The sequence below is a fragment of the Lathamus discolor genome, chromosome 5 (genome assembly GCF_037157495.1).
Source record: "Lathamus discolor isolate bLatDis1 chromosome 5, bLatDis1.hap1, whole genome shotgun sequence".
Lineage (NCBI taxonomy): Eukaryota > Metazoa > Chordata > Aves > Psittaciformes > Psittacidae > Lathamus > Lathamus discolor.
The window spans coordinates 61,472,629-61,487,518 of NC_088888.1; positions in this window are offsets into that span (position 1 = coordinate 61,472,629).

A 14,890-nucleotide genomic window follows, 5' to 3' on the forward strand; every position below is an offset into this window, starting at 1 on the left:
CCATGTCAGTGATGAAGATGTTAAACAAGACCGGGTCCCAACACCGATCCCTGAGGGACACCACTCATTACTGGTCTCCAGCCGGACATTGAGCCACTGACCACAACTCTTTGTGTGTGGCCATCCAGCCAGTTCTTTATCCACCGAGTGGTCCATCCATCAAATTGATATTTCTCCAATTTAGAGAGAAGGATGTGGTGTGGGACAATGTCAAACGCTTTGCACAAGTCCAGGTAGATGACATCAACTGCTTTACCCTTGTCCATCAGTTCTGTAGCCCCATCATAGAAGGCCACCAAATTGGTCAGGCAGGATTTCCCCTTAGTGAAGCCATGCTGGTTGTCACCAAGCACCTTGTTGTTATTCATGTGCTTTAGCATGCTGTCCAGGAGAATGTGCTCCAAGATTTTACCAGGCACAGAGGTGAGACTGACTGGTCTGTAATTCCCCGGGTCTTCCATTTTCCCCTTCTTGAAAATGGGGGTTATATTTCCCTTTTCTAGTCATTGGGAACTTCACCTGACTGCCATGATTTTTCAAATATGATGGCCAGTGGCTTAGCCACTTCATTCGCCAGATCCTTCAGGACCCACAGATGGATTTCATCAGGTCCCACAGACTTGTGCGTGTTCAGATTTTGAAGATGGTCTCGAACCAGATCCTCTCCTACCGTGGGCCCAAGCTCTTCATTCTCACAGTCCCTGCGTCTGCCTTCTAAGACCTGGGTGGTGCAGTCAGAGCCTTTGCCAGTGAAGACCGAGGCAAAGAAGTCATTCAGAACCTCAGCCTTCTCCAAATCCTGTGTAGCCAGTTCTCCTGAAAGCTTCCTCAGGGTGCCTATGTTGTCCCTAGTCTGTTTTTTGTTTGCTACGTACCTGTAGAATCCCTTCCTGTTATCCTTAACATCCCTGGCTAGGTTTAATTCTAACTGGGCCTTAGCCTTCCTAACCTGGCACCTAGCTTCCCGGACAACATCCCTGTACTCTACCCAGGCTGCCTGTCCTTGCTTCCATTTTTTATAAGCCTCTTTTTTCCTTTGAATTTTCCTCAGCAGCTCCTTATTCAAGTTTAGTACTAGTATACCTTTTTCCTTTCATTTAAGAGATTAAATTTCCGCCCTGAGAAACAGATCTGGGTCACAGCCAGGGCCAAGTAATTGTTTCATACACTCATCCTACCTAGTTTACACTACTGATTAATATATTTTGCTGCTTTTTCCCCCAGGCTCCCTAGGTCATCCAAGTTGATCAGTGATGTCATTTTTTGTCCATGCAGAAATAACAGCTCTTTTGGTTTATCAAAAATCCAGTGTGGGACATTTAATTGTAACTCAGGCAATCTAAGTTTTTATTAATTAGAGCTAACGAGCAGCTCATTAAGCATACAAAGTTTTTCTCCTCCAAACAGCAGACAGTTACCTCTAAATATTGCTGCTATAGGTGTTGAGGACATTTGTAAGTGTGTTCATCTCTTGGAAAATGAATGCAATTGCATCCCCAGCTGATCCATGGAAGCTGAGGATGATTCCAATGCAGGCAGATTTGTCCAATAGAGCCTGCCTAGGTGGAAGTCCCACTGGATGTAGGACAGCAGCTATGAGACCCTGGCCTGTTATTGGTGACATGTCACAGAACAACCTATCTCAGGTGCTGTAAAGCATCCTGCATGAAGTAACTGGGTGTACTGCACCACAGCATGAGACTACACAGTCAGGTATGCCCTATCTTTGTCTAGCGGATTACATGTAAGGTAAATAGAGTGTAAGCAAAAAAATATAGGCAAAAAAAATTTACATCGTGGATCTCAGATAAACTTACTGAGGTTCCTGAAGTCTGTTCTGACTGTGCAATGAGATGACACTGTATCAGTTCAGGACGGACTGCACAGATTTCAGCCCACACCAGATGAGGAAAAGTATCTGGCCACTTTTCTCAGCTGAAAGGCAAAGATGTATCACACTGAAAAAAGTAAATTCATTCCTCCCCCATAGAGAGAATCCTTCTGTTGGAGTGTTGAGGACAACAGAAATCATGGAAAGAGAGCAATGCTGTCCTCTGCTATGTGACGAAGTAAAAACTATCCAGGATTTCATAAAATAATACATTAATCAAAAAGCGAAAATGTTAACCAGATGCTAAACAAAAAAATATATGCTTTAGTAGAAAACACAATTAATAAGAGCAAGAAGGGTTTGTATTATAAACAAGCTAAAACTTACCTGATTAAAAAAAACCTACGGCAAGAAATGAGTAATTTGTCAGGTGTACATTTTATAGAAAAAAAAAAAAAATATTAATTCCTTTGCCATCTAGACTTCATAAAATTTCTGGACTGTAATTTAAATGGGTTCTGATAATAGCTGTGTTGTTTCACGGGTATTAAGCGATCTTACTTCGTATGTGTGATCACAAACCACATAGAAACGTGCAGGCTTGCAGACACTGTATTTAAATAAATGACTTCTAGAGGCAAATGGAACTTATAACATAGGGGAAAAGAAGCAGTAGTTTCCTATTGTAAACTCCTTTTTTTTTTTTTTTTTTTGTGATGTAATACAGTGGAGTTATTAGAAACTCAATGTTAGAAAATATTGTCTCCATCCAAGTAGCACTTAATCTCTATTACCTGGAGGTTAAAAGTCAAAGAACAATCATCCATGTCAGTGATTCCTGCAGCAGACTGTTACTGAACCATGTAAGGTCATTTAGCAGAGAGAATTAGCTCCCAGCAGCTTCACGTGTCTGAGATATTATAGTACTATTCTGTTCCAGTTCTTCTTCCTAGAAAATTATGATTACACTATGGACTTTCTCAGGAGAGGTGTCCCTTAGGAATAAAAAAAAATCTTTGACAGATATTTCTGCAAAGGGTGACAATGAAAAGAAAAATTGTGGTGCTGACTTTACCAGTCAGCTGTAGTTTGAAAATACACAAGCACAGTCAATTACCCGCAACTTATCAAATGTATTGGTAAGATATACTGTGTTTTTGTAGTTAATACACTTTCCAAATTATAGCCAGTTTATGCATAATAAATCCTGTTTCAGGTGACCACCTAAGAGCTCAGGAAAGAAACTGCTGAGGTGAGAGGCTCGAGAGAGGACGCCTTCAACACCTGAGCCGGGGGAAGCTCAGTGTCCAGGAGCCTCAACTCAGAGCACCAACAGCTACCGAGGGAGCCTCAAGTCCTCAACCGGACTTGCCCATGAGCCAGCAGCTCAGCTAACGCGAGCAGCTGACTCACAGGGGGCGGAGCCAGAGGGGCAGCACCAGCGCTGCCTGGTTAAAAATCTGCCCCAGGGGGCGCGAGCGACCGGGACTGGTCGAGGTGGTTTGTGTGGCAGTTCTTGTGCGGTGGTGAGCACGCGCCTTATGACCCAGGGCCCGCTCTGGGAGCTCTGCTCTGGCTGCCCCGGCGGTGGCCAGCGTAGGCACCAGACAGAGCCGATGAGAGGGGAGGCTGCAGCGCAGAGCTCGGGGTGCAGAGAGTGCCTGCACTGGTCTTGTGAGGGAAAGGTGCCCAATGGGCAGGGCTGCACTTGGTGCTCCCTGGTGGAGGTCCTCCTGCAGCAGGGGCTGAGCTGCGGGACACTGTCAATAGGCTGCAAGATATCAGGGTAGCTGAGAGGAAGCAGGGCTGCTTGCTCCAGGCCCAAACTGTGCAGGGGCCTCAGGCGTCCACTGTAGTTCAGGAGGCTGCTAACCTGGGAAGCTGGGAAATAAGTAACACCCCCCCCAAAAAAAAAAAAAAAAGGAGGAAGAGGACAATTAAAAGCAGCGGACTTCCTCCTAGATTTGTAGTCCCCACCCAGAACTGTTTTGCTGTCCTGAAGGGGGCTGATGAGGAAACACTCTCACCATGAACAACTGGCGGCTGCACTGCTAAAGAAGATCTTTACTGGCGCTGCCAAGAAAAAGCGGCAGGTCGTAGTAGTAGGGGACTTTACTTTGAAAGGAACAGACGCACTCATCTGTTGGCCTGACCCAGTTTCAAGGGAGGTGTGTTGCCTACCAGAGGCACGGATCAGGGATGTTGCAGAGAGGCTGCCTGCTCTGCTAAGCCCCACTGACTATTACCTGCTTCTAGTGGTCCATGTGGGTGCTAGTGATATAGATAGCAGTAGCCTGGAGATCATAAAGAAGGACTACAGAGCCCTGGGAGAGGTAGTTAAGGGCTCTGGAGCTCAGATTGGTTTTTCTTCAATTCTCCAGGGTACAGGGGAGGACCTTAAAAAGGCTAGGAGGATTGGTCAGATTAATAAATGGTTAGAAGGGTGGTGCCATAGTCAGGGGTTTGGGCTATAACATGGGACTCAATTTAGTAGGCCAGGCCTACTGGAGGCTGATGGAGCTGGTCTGACAAAGAAGGGGAAGAACGGTTTTTGTAGGAGGCTTGCCAGACTGGTCAAGGATGCTTTAAACAAGATGTGTTGGGAGAGGGGGGCATCATTCCATTCCAACACACCCAGTCAGTTGCCAGCACCTAAAATAAATGCTCAGAGCAATACAGAGATATTCCAGCCACTCCAGCCAATGAGCTGGCTTCATTTGGATCTCAGCTCAGATGCTTCTATACAAATGTCCTTAGCATGGGGAACAAACAAGAGGAATTAGAGATGTGTGCACATCTATGGAGGTATGATATAATAGGCATCACAGAAACATGGTGGGATGGCTCCTATGACTGGAGTGTTGGAAGGTTACAGGCTCTTTAGAAAAGACAGGCCTAGCAGACAGGGAGGGGGAGTTGCTATTTGTGTTACAGATAGGCTGGAGAGTATGGAATTCTGTCTGGGAGCAGGTGAGCAGTCAATAGAGAGTTTGTGGGTCAGGGTTAAAGGGAAAACAGCTGTGGGAGACATTACTGTGGGGATCTGTTACAGACCGCCTGATCAAGAGGAATCTGTGGATGAAGCACTCTATAGGCAGATGGGAACAGCCTCACGCTTGCAGGCCCTTGTTCTCATGGGGGACTTCAACCATCCTTGACACCTGTTGGAGCGACGGTACGGCCTGGCACAAACAGTCCAAGAGATTCCTTGATTGTGTGAAAGACAACTTCCTTCTGCAAGTAATAGAGGAGCCAACAAGGAGAGGTGCCATGCTTGACCTCCTGCTCACCAACAGGGAAGGGCTGGTTGGAAATGTGATGCTCCAGGGCAGCCTTGGTTGCAGCGATCATGAGATGGTCGAATTTGAGATCCTCAGGACAGTGAGAAGCGCATGCAGCAAGCTCACTGTCCTGGACTTCAAGAGGGTAGACTTTGGCTTCTTCAGGAACCTGCTTTGTAAGGTTCCATGGGATATAGCCCTAGAGGGCAGGGGGGGCCAAAGACTGTTGGTTGATATTCAGGGATCACCTACTACAAGCTCAGGAGTGTTGCATCCCAACTGGAAGGAAGTGCAGCAGGAGGTCCAGGAGATCTCCTTGGATGGATAAAGAGCTGCTGATGAAAATTTGAAAGGAAAAAGATGCTTATGAAAGGTGGAAGCAAGGATAAGCAGCCTGGGAAGAATACAGGGATGTTATCTGGGAAGCTAGGGACCAGGTTAGGAAAGGTAAGGCCCAGTTAGAATTAAACTTGACTGGGGGTGTTAAAGATAACAGCAAAGGATTCTATAGGTACGTAGCGAATAAAAGACAGACTAGGGACAGCTTAGGCCCCTTCCGTAAGCTATCAGGAGAATGACTTCTTTGCCTCCGTCTTCACTGGCAAATACTCTGACCACACAACCCAAGTCTTGGAAGGTAGACGCAGGGACTGTGAGAATGAAGACCTTGGGCCCACTGTAGGAGAGGATCTGGTTCGAGACCATCTTAAAAATCTGAATGTGCACAAGTCCATGGGACCTGATGAAATCCATCCGTGGGTCCTGAAGGATCTGGCAAATAAAGTTGCTAAGGCACTGGCCATGTTATTTGAAAAATCATGGCAGTCAGGTGAAGTTCCCAATGACTAGAAAAGGGAAATATAACCCCCATTTTCAAGAAGGGGAAATTGGATGACCTAGAGTATTACAGACCAGTCAGTCTCACCTCTGTGCCTGGCAAAATCTTGGAGCATATTCTTCTGGGAGGCTGCTAAGGCACATGAAAAGCAACAAGGTTCTTGGCGACAGCCAGCATGGCTTCACTAAGGGGAAATCCTGCCTGACCAATTTGGTGGCCTTCTATGATGGGGCTACAGAACTGATGGACAAGGGTAGAGCAGTTGATGTCATCTACCTGGATTTGTGCAAAGCATTCGACACTGTCCCACATGACATCCTTGTCTTTAAATTGAAGAGACATCAATTTGATCAGTGTTTGGAAACTTTTGTGTTAATTGGAAAGTTATCAATGCTGATGTGAGCATATGGAATCAGTTTCCCTTTGGAAATACACCAAGGCAGTGAGTTTTCTGGTTGTGTTGGTCTGAACAGGTCCACAGAAAAAAGTCAGGACAAGCTAGAACAAGATGCCCAAGCCTGCGGAGTTGCTGTGGCCATGACAAGGAGAGGTGGGCTGAAGTTCTGTGAGGAAACTACTTTTTTATTGTAATGGTTTACAAAGGAAATGTCACTTTCATCTCCCCACCTCCAGCTGGCAATGAGTGCTAATTCCAGCTGCTTGCCTTTGTTTGGAAAACAACAGTGAAGAAATAATCGAAGTGGGATTTTAAAATCTTTAGGGTGCTTGGTTTGCTTTTTGTGTTTCCCAGGTCAGTTTCCATAGAAACAGAAACTGAAGCAGTAGCAAAGAGCTCATATGCTCACTTTTCTGTTTTGGTTGCTTACTTCAAGCTGGGAGCATAAAGGGTAGTTTAGCCAACAAAACCGCAGGACAGGGAAGAGTTGAAACTGTTTGCTGAAGGGGCCAAATACTTTTGTTTTTTCAATCTGCATATAGGTCTAGTGCACAGCAAAGAGTAAAAAGACGTTTTTCAATGCGCAGGTAAAAAAGAGTTTTAATAAAAACATTTAAAGTATAGTATATATATTAAATGAAGAAAATGTGCTTTGCATCATATCTCTCCCTACCATCTAAAATACATAGCACATTTTTTTGCACTATGCAGAGGCTTCATTATCCCTACATATAGCTCAAAAGTATGAACATTTTTTAAAGAATAATTTCTAGAAAAGGAAAATTTAGAGTTAGTTTCATCAATATTGAGACACCTCTTTAGTGGACTGCAGTTCTTAAAGACATCCAAAAGCTCACTTGTCCAAAATAAACATGTAATTATTTGCCAGATAGAATCATTGAATACCTACCATTTCTCCACCATCATCATAGCAACAAGAAGGGGAGCAGACAATTTGTGTTTAAACCAGTATTCTGTTCCAGAAATTTTTCAAGTGCAAGTACATGTGAAAGTTACTTAATGCAACATTACTGAAGACTCAGATTTTGAAGGCCAGCTGAAAACATGAGATCATCCAGCTTGCTTTAAGTTCTAACTCTGAATTTCAGTCAGATACATTTACATTGGACAGAATTTATGGAGTCCAAAGTACAGCTTTCATAATGTTTGTGTTGAAAGTCTCTCAAATACTTAAAAACTGAAAAGACTCCTGTTTTAATAGGCAGCTTGCTTCAATAGTTAATTATTTTCATAGTTAGAAAGCAATGCTGGGTAGAAGTTTCAAGGCTAAACAGAGTCAAGAATCTATGCTGTACTATTACAAAACAGACTTTGAAATAGACCTGGAAACGTCTTTGTTTTCATGCTTATTTTCCTTTAAATCCCTGTTTCTTCACTTGACAGATAACTTTCAGTGCTTTACGTGAGGTGCAGCCTGAACTGACATCACCAGAATGTCAGCCTCTGTATCATGATATGCATTGCCATTTAACCCCTAATCATGACATGTGCTACATAGCGAACAATGAACAATGTGTCATGATAGGTGACATTGCATCCTGCAACTTAAGCACTACAAAGAGAGGAAATGCAGGAAGTGATGTCATAAAAAAGAGCTAGATGTGCAATGGCAGGTAAAGATGAAGATGACATTTTTTAAACTTCTCTACGCCCTTTATTAACCTGATTCTCTGGGAACTGAGAAATGCTGGAGGGGTTTATTATACATATGAGTTGTACAATATATTAATTCTAATACATCTTCCAATAGATTACTGTTTCACAGGAAGATTCATAACCTTAAGCATCTTTTGTTTTTCTGTCTTAAATTTGTGGATTATTTTATCTATAGATTTACTCACAGAATTATTTTTCAGAGAAGACATACTTGGACTGTTTGGTCTGAGTTGGACTTTTTTTCACACTCTCTTTTATTATATTTTTTTAAAGTTAACTTCAAACAAACAGAGAAAATTATTAGAAAACGGAATGCCTGATGTAGTCTTTGTTAAAAAGTAATGAATGTCCTTCCACATTCTCAACAGCTATCAGAGGATCTGAGTAACTTTCCACTTCTGATCATTACATCATCCCAAAGATGTACTGTGTGACAAACAGCGTAAGACATCACTTGCATTTTGTATTGCCTTCCCTCTCCCTTTTTGCCCACACTTGTCAAAATGTTTTTATTTCAAACAATTTTTCTCTGTTATGTTCTGAAGAAAGTGTGGGAATGTATCATTTCCCTCCACCCCTTCGTTGAGAAACATTTTATCTCCTCTCCCTCTACCCTTCCACTTTGTGCCTCCAGTTGTAATTCAAAAATCAGGGTAAACAGGCCTAACCTCAATTTCCTGTGCTGAATTTGCAGCTTCTTGATGGATGGAAAGGCCTTATGAATTATTAATGAAAAGACCTCATGTGCATATTCATGGAGTATCTTTTTATTAATTCATAATGCAGCTGCTGCAAAGACAGAGAGTGAAGGGCTTAGTCTCCTCCCTCAGAAAGACATAAGCAATGTTTCTTACTCAGCTTCTCTCCAGTTCCTGCATCCTTACTGGCTCACCCTCAGTTATACACCACCGCTAACAGTTTCCATTTCTACTGTGTTCTGTTCTGATGTCTTGTGTGACAGTCTTCTGCCACCCCACAGCAAGAAGAACCAAGAGGGCTGTCATCAAATTGCTTAAGAAAAATAAACCTTAATGAAGTAATGAGAGTTTACAGCTCATTTCAATTATTTTCATTTGATTTTCATTCAATTCATTTCAGTTATTCTCAGGTGCTGCAGCGCATGCTTCATTTAATTCTACAATGAATACTACACGCAGCATGGTGGTGGTTGTCACTGGAAAAAAGGTGCATAAATATCTGAGAAGAAATTATGAAAAATAATCACTAGTTACCTGTGCACCTATGTTCTTCAGGAATAAGAAACAGAAGGCACTAAAGACTTGAAGTAGACAAGTTCTTTGTGAGACAATGTTCTATGATAAATAAAAAAAGTAAAAGCTCTGTGAACTTCTTGAGCATTACTGGGATAAGGAAACACCCAGGGCATGATTCTGTGTGAGTAGTTCAATTTTTCTCCCCAGAATGATGCTGGATATTTCATGGTATGTTCTGGCCTTCAGTAGAGTTTGCCTTGATATAATTGGCATTGGAATGATTAAAAATGTCCAAGCCTCTGAATTCATCATTCTGAAGGGGGGTAAGTGATAAAGAAGTATCTTACAGTTAATTGAAAAAAGAAGAAAGTTCTTCAAAGTTTCATGTGGGTTCTGCCATCACCGAGGGAGGAAATCCCTGACCACAGTGGTTCTCAAATAAGCCACTCAACTGACAATGGCTGCCGTTTCACAACTGAAGGCTGAATATAACTGAGTAATGAGAGTGCGTTTACATGGGAGAGGTACAGAGAAAGAAAGATACAAAAACCCAGCAAGGCTGAACTTCAGAATCATTTCTCAGAGGAATAAATGGGGTGCTGTTGGTGTGAAATGAGGCCTAGAACCTGCTAGCATTTTGCATGTTTAGTTTATACAAACACACACACACACACACACACACACACACACACAGAGAAATAGTTCCATTGCAGTCTAGTTTGGACTCTGATTCCAAGATTTTGAAGCCAGAAGAGATCATTAGATCATCTCTTCTGACCTTCTGTGTAATACAGATTATTAAATATCATGTACTGACTGTTGTACTGAGGTAAAAAACCTGTGTGGAGTCATAGGAGTTTCACTGACAGGTTTTGCTTTCAATATTTGATCTTAAAAGGAAGGTGATTTGGCTTTAAATAAATAGAAAACCTTGCTTCATTCTCTGTATTATTATCCTTATTTGCTCCAGCTAAGAACATGATCATTTGAAGCCATGCAATTCGGGGAAGGGCTCTGTCTAGTGGAGCTTCTTTTCGCTGGCACTAACACAACTATTAATGTGTGGTAGTGTATTAAATAAGCAACACCCAAGATACAGCTTCAAGCAGTAATAGAGCCCTTACTAAATATTTAAGTGCGCCTAAGAGCCGTCACACTTACTGTGCATCATCTGCAACACTTAATGCATTACCAGTTCTTTCCCTTTATCATCTACCTCACCTGTTCTAAGTCTTCTGCTTCTGCTCAGCAGCTGGTGGATGCTGTTGCCCTCTCCTGGCTAGAAACTATGCAGTGCAGCTGTGCAATAAATGCAGGCTTTCAGCAGGTAAAGAAAAATCGACCAGAATATCTCAGTCCAGGGCAAATAAGCATCTGCTGTGGTTGAACTCTGGGGTTGCAGGAAGCCTCAGCATGGTATAGCATAGCAGCTGAAAGGTGAATAAGTAGTGTGTCAGAGAGAAACCTAATAAAATTAAATAATACTGAAAGTGAGGTTAAAACCATCATCTATCTAGGGAAGAAAGGACTGGACAAATTCATTTAAAAAAGTGCCTCTTGGTCCTCGTGACATTGGACTTGTGCAGTTCATCTGCACAGCTGCTCTCCTGCATGCCCTCCTTTATCCATCCCCTCTTAAAGCAAACTGAGCCACAGCTGATGCATTAGCAGCAAGTCCAAGTTTCTTCTTTACTCTGCTTCCTGACATGGGCCCCTCCTGATCTCTCTGCTGTGACAGCAGCTTCAAGGGTTTAACAGCACAGTGCCTTTTGATCTTATTTCAGGAGCTGTGATTAAATAGACACACATCACTTGCTGTGCTACTACGTGAGCAACCCATGGTTCACCTTCACTGAATTAGTACCCGCTGAGCCCAGCAAATATTTGAAATGTCAATCCATTTGATAATGTCAAACGGGGCTGCAAATACCACAGAATGGCACCAAGGAAACATTCAACACACACAGTGGCATATATAATATCTCTTTTCTTCAGGACAAAAATCATAGTTAAATAGAAACAGGAAGCTATTCTAAGAAGATGTTAAGGTCAACAGATCTGATAACCTGAAGTGGGATATGCTTCTGAACTGTATCAGATTAAAATATTAAGCAAACCCATCCCCTCTCAAAGAACTTAATACTTCCATATTCTCCCATTCTAGCAAACAATTTTCTATTAGTAAAAATTGGGATAGTCACAGCATAACAACCTATGTGTTTTACATGTAGATTCTGTGGCTTCACATCAGGGAGGAAAGTAGAACTTTGTTATGACCTCTTTATTATGTTTTCCCATTCAAGAATCCTAAACCAGAGGGAAATATTGGATCTGAATAGAATACAATAACGAGGCCATATGTTCAGTCACAGAAGCTTGGATCAGCAAAGAAGCAGGTGAAAGCAGATGAGATTAAGCTGACTAGTAGGTTGCACTTTGCCCTGTAGAAAGATTTGCCTTTACAAACGACAGCAGGAAATAAGACATTAAACTTGTTGCTGAACATTAAATCAGAAAGTTACCAACCTAAAGCATGGGCAACAAAGAACTGAACTGAAATCTGGCAAATACATAGATGGAACAGTCTTCCAAAGAGTTTCAGGTTTTTTTGCCCCTTTTTTATTATTTTTTTGTGTTAGATTTTCATTGCTAAACTTCAGATTTTTAAACGTTTCCCAAAACTGTACCAGCTAATATATAAGAAATTCAATATTAGTGATGCAGGGCAAGTTTCCCTTTTCACTAAAAAGCCATTCAGTCATGTAAAGCTTTGGAAAAAAAAAAAGGAAAAAAAGTAAAGTTCCGGTACTGAGTGACACAGCAGGCAAATACCATGTGCCTTATTTGTGGCAGCTGAAATTCAAGAGCTGCTTTTCCTTTTGTATTCTGATGAAGACTAATGATTCACTGAACACAAGTACATCTGCGTGTAATTAGATGAGCAGTACCTTAGCAATATGAAGTTATAGTGAGACATACTGTTCTGTCTTATACTACTGTCCAATTAGCTTGACATTTCAAAAGGCAGCTACTTTTCAATAGCTCAGAGGCAGGTGTCCAGTTAATCTAAAGAGCTATTTTTAAATAAGACAAGAAAAATTACAAACTGAAGTATACTTAGCAAGAACAATGTTCATTAGCATAGAGCACCCCACCAAAGACTCTTCTGAAGGCTTGACTACAAGTTCCTCTCAGGTTTATCAGTCACTTGAACAGCTTCATTTTCAGTGGGTTTTTGTCCTCTAGTTCCAAATTTAGGTGAGGCTCCACTTAGTATTCATCACTTCCAAGCTGCGTATCAGCACATGAGAGATTCCTTTATTTTACCAGCATATGTGTATTTTTTCTTACTAACTTATTTATAAAGAGATCTAAGAAAAAGAAATTACATCAGATCTTGGTCTATTTAGCTAAGATAATTGAAATGCATGCAGCAAGAATTATTAGTGGCAGATATGATCAATCTTAAAAACCAATCTTAACACAGACAACTGAAATCCAGTAAATCTCTCAGAAACACTAACTTCTAATTCAAGTTTGAGAATTTTACTTACTATTGTGCCCACTGTCTTTGTTAATAACAAACAGCATGACACTGCAAATACCCCAAGCAACCCAAGTTATTACTCATTCTCCTACTTCCTGTTCTGAAATTTCAAGACAAATTTCCTCTCATTTTCTTAAAACTTAAGCAACTTCTGTTGTAGTTTCATTGTCATCACTCTATTGGATTTTATCTTTAATGTCAAAATATGCAGACACCTATACAAAGCCTTTACACTGAATTCAGTGGCATTTGGTAAGGAAGTAAAACTGAAAAATTCAAGTCTCTTTCACCACTTCCATTACTTTACATGTGTTTAATTAAACTAAAACTGTTGATCACTGCTAAATAAGTGCTTCAAAACCAAGCTTATCAATTATTGCTCTTCCACCTGTTTTTCATGTGAAAGCAGGAGGGCAGGAGATTGCAGTAAAAACTAGGCAGGCTCTACAAAGCCTTTGAGTTTTGCTCACTTTTTCTAATTTTTCCTTTGATCATATTATTAGACAACAATGACAGATACTCCTTTTCATGTGTGCAGTTTACCTCAAATCTTTGCCTTCTTATCCCCTAATCAGGAAGGGACTAACATTCTGATTAAAGTCTTTGTTACACAGGCGTTCATTAGCGTAATTCTTTGCTTGTATCCCTCAATCACCTTTGAAGTGATTCAGTTGCACAACTAAAGCATAGAATATGAATATATTACAATAAGCTGGCTTCAACAGAGGATCTCTCTCATCTGTCTTCAGGACATGCTTTATCCTAAGGCAGACTTTAAGTATCCTCAGATACTCTTCCCAAGTGACATGAAGAAAAGGTTCTGTTAGACATTTTCTAGATGAAAGCAGGTCGAGGGCCTTACTTAGTACCTTAGTACCTGATTATTTCTTTCTCTCTCTTCCTCTTTTCTTTCTTTCTTCCCCCCACAACTCCTAACCATGCATCAGCCTTTCTCTGCCATCAGCAAAGCTGATATATGAACTGAACATGGAAAAAAGCCTAATTAGAGGAACAAGCCCCTGGCTGATCATTAAAATGTACACCTTGATCCATTATACCTGAGTCTGGTTTTGAACAGTATCAATTTATTTATACTCATGGAATAAATAAAGCTAGAGCTCCCTTTGCATGGTGATGCCTACCAATGATCTTGTGTTTATTTGCTGTTTCTTATTTTATTCACATCAACACTCATTTTGCAGCTATTAGAGTTGGATGTATTCCATATAAATATACATAGCCACCTAACTATTACTTAACCACTTTTTACTCTTGCACAGGCAAGCTGCATACCTTTCTTATGTTTTTCCTCAGGATGCATAGGGAAAAAAAGGGAGGCTTACATGGGCATTTTTAGATACATGAATATTAAGATACTTTCAAGTGTGTAACACAAACTAGAAATGTTAAAACAATTAGCCCTTACAGTATTGCAAAAGATAGTCAGTCCTTATACAGAGTCGGCAAAATTGCAAGAAGTAACAGGAGTATATCTGTTAAAAAAAAAAAAAAAAAAAAAAAAAAACCCAAAAACAGAAATATGAAACAGGAGCTAAGCTAGCACTAATAATCACTCCTGTACTGCTGGTTTTCCCTGACATGCTTCATTTGAGTAGGCCAACAAGCCAACAGGCAGACAGGATGCATGATACGGAGGATTCCCTATCCTTTCTCCACCTGGCCTGAACACAGTGACTTAAGGAATAGAGGGCAATGATGACAAATTTCTGCCTGACACAGCAAGCATGTCTCCTCTGTGACAGCCCCACCTTTGCAAATGCCCTTGCATAATAGATACGAGGTTCTGCAAGTGCAGTTGAACAATAATAAATGTGATAGTTCATCTAGCTTGGAGGTGTTGCTGAGGTTAAGTCAGAATATGTCCTGCTTCAAAGAAAAAAGATGGGTCATTGTCATAGGAAACTCCCTTCTGAAGGGAACAGAAGGCCCAATGCAGACTGTATGCACTTCTTAGGGAAGTCTGCTGCCTCCCTGGGGCATGGGTTAAAGATGTGAAGAGAAAGCTTCCTACCGTGCTATGGCCCTCTGATTATTATCCATTATTGATTTTTCAGGTAGTCAGCAATGAAGCTGCAAGAAAAACT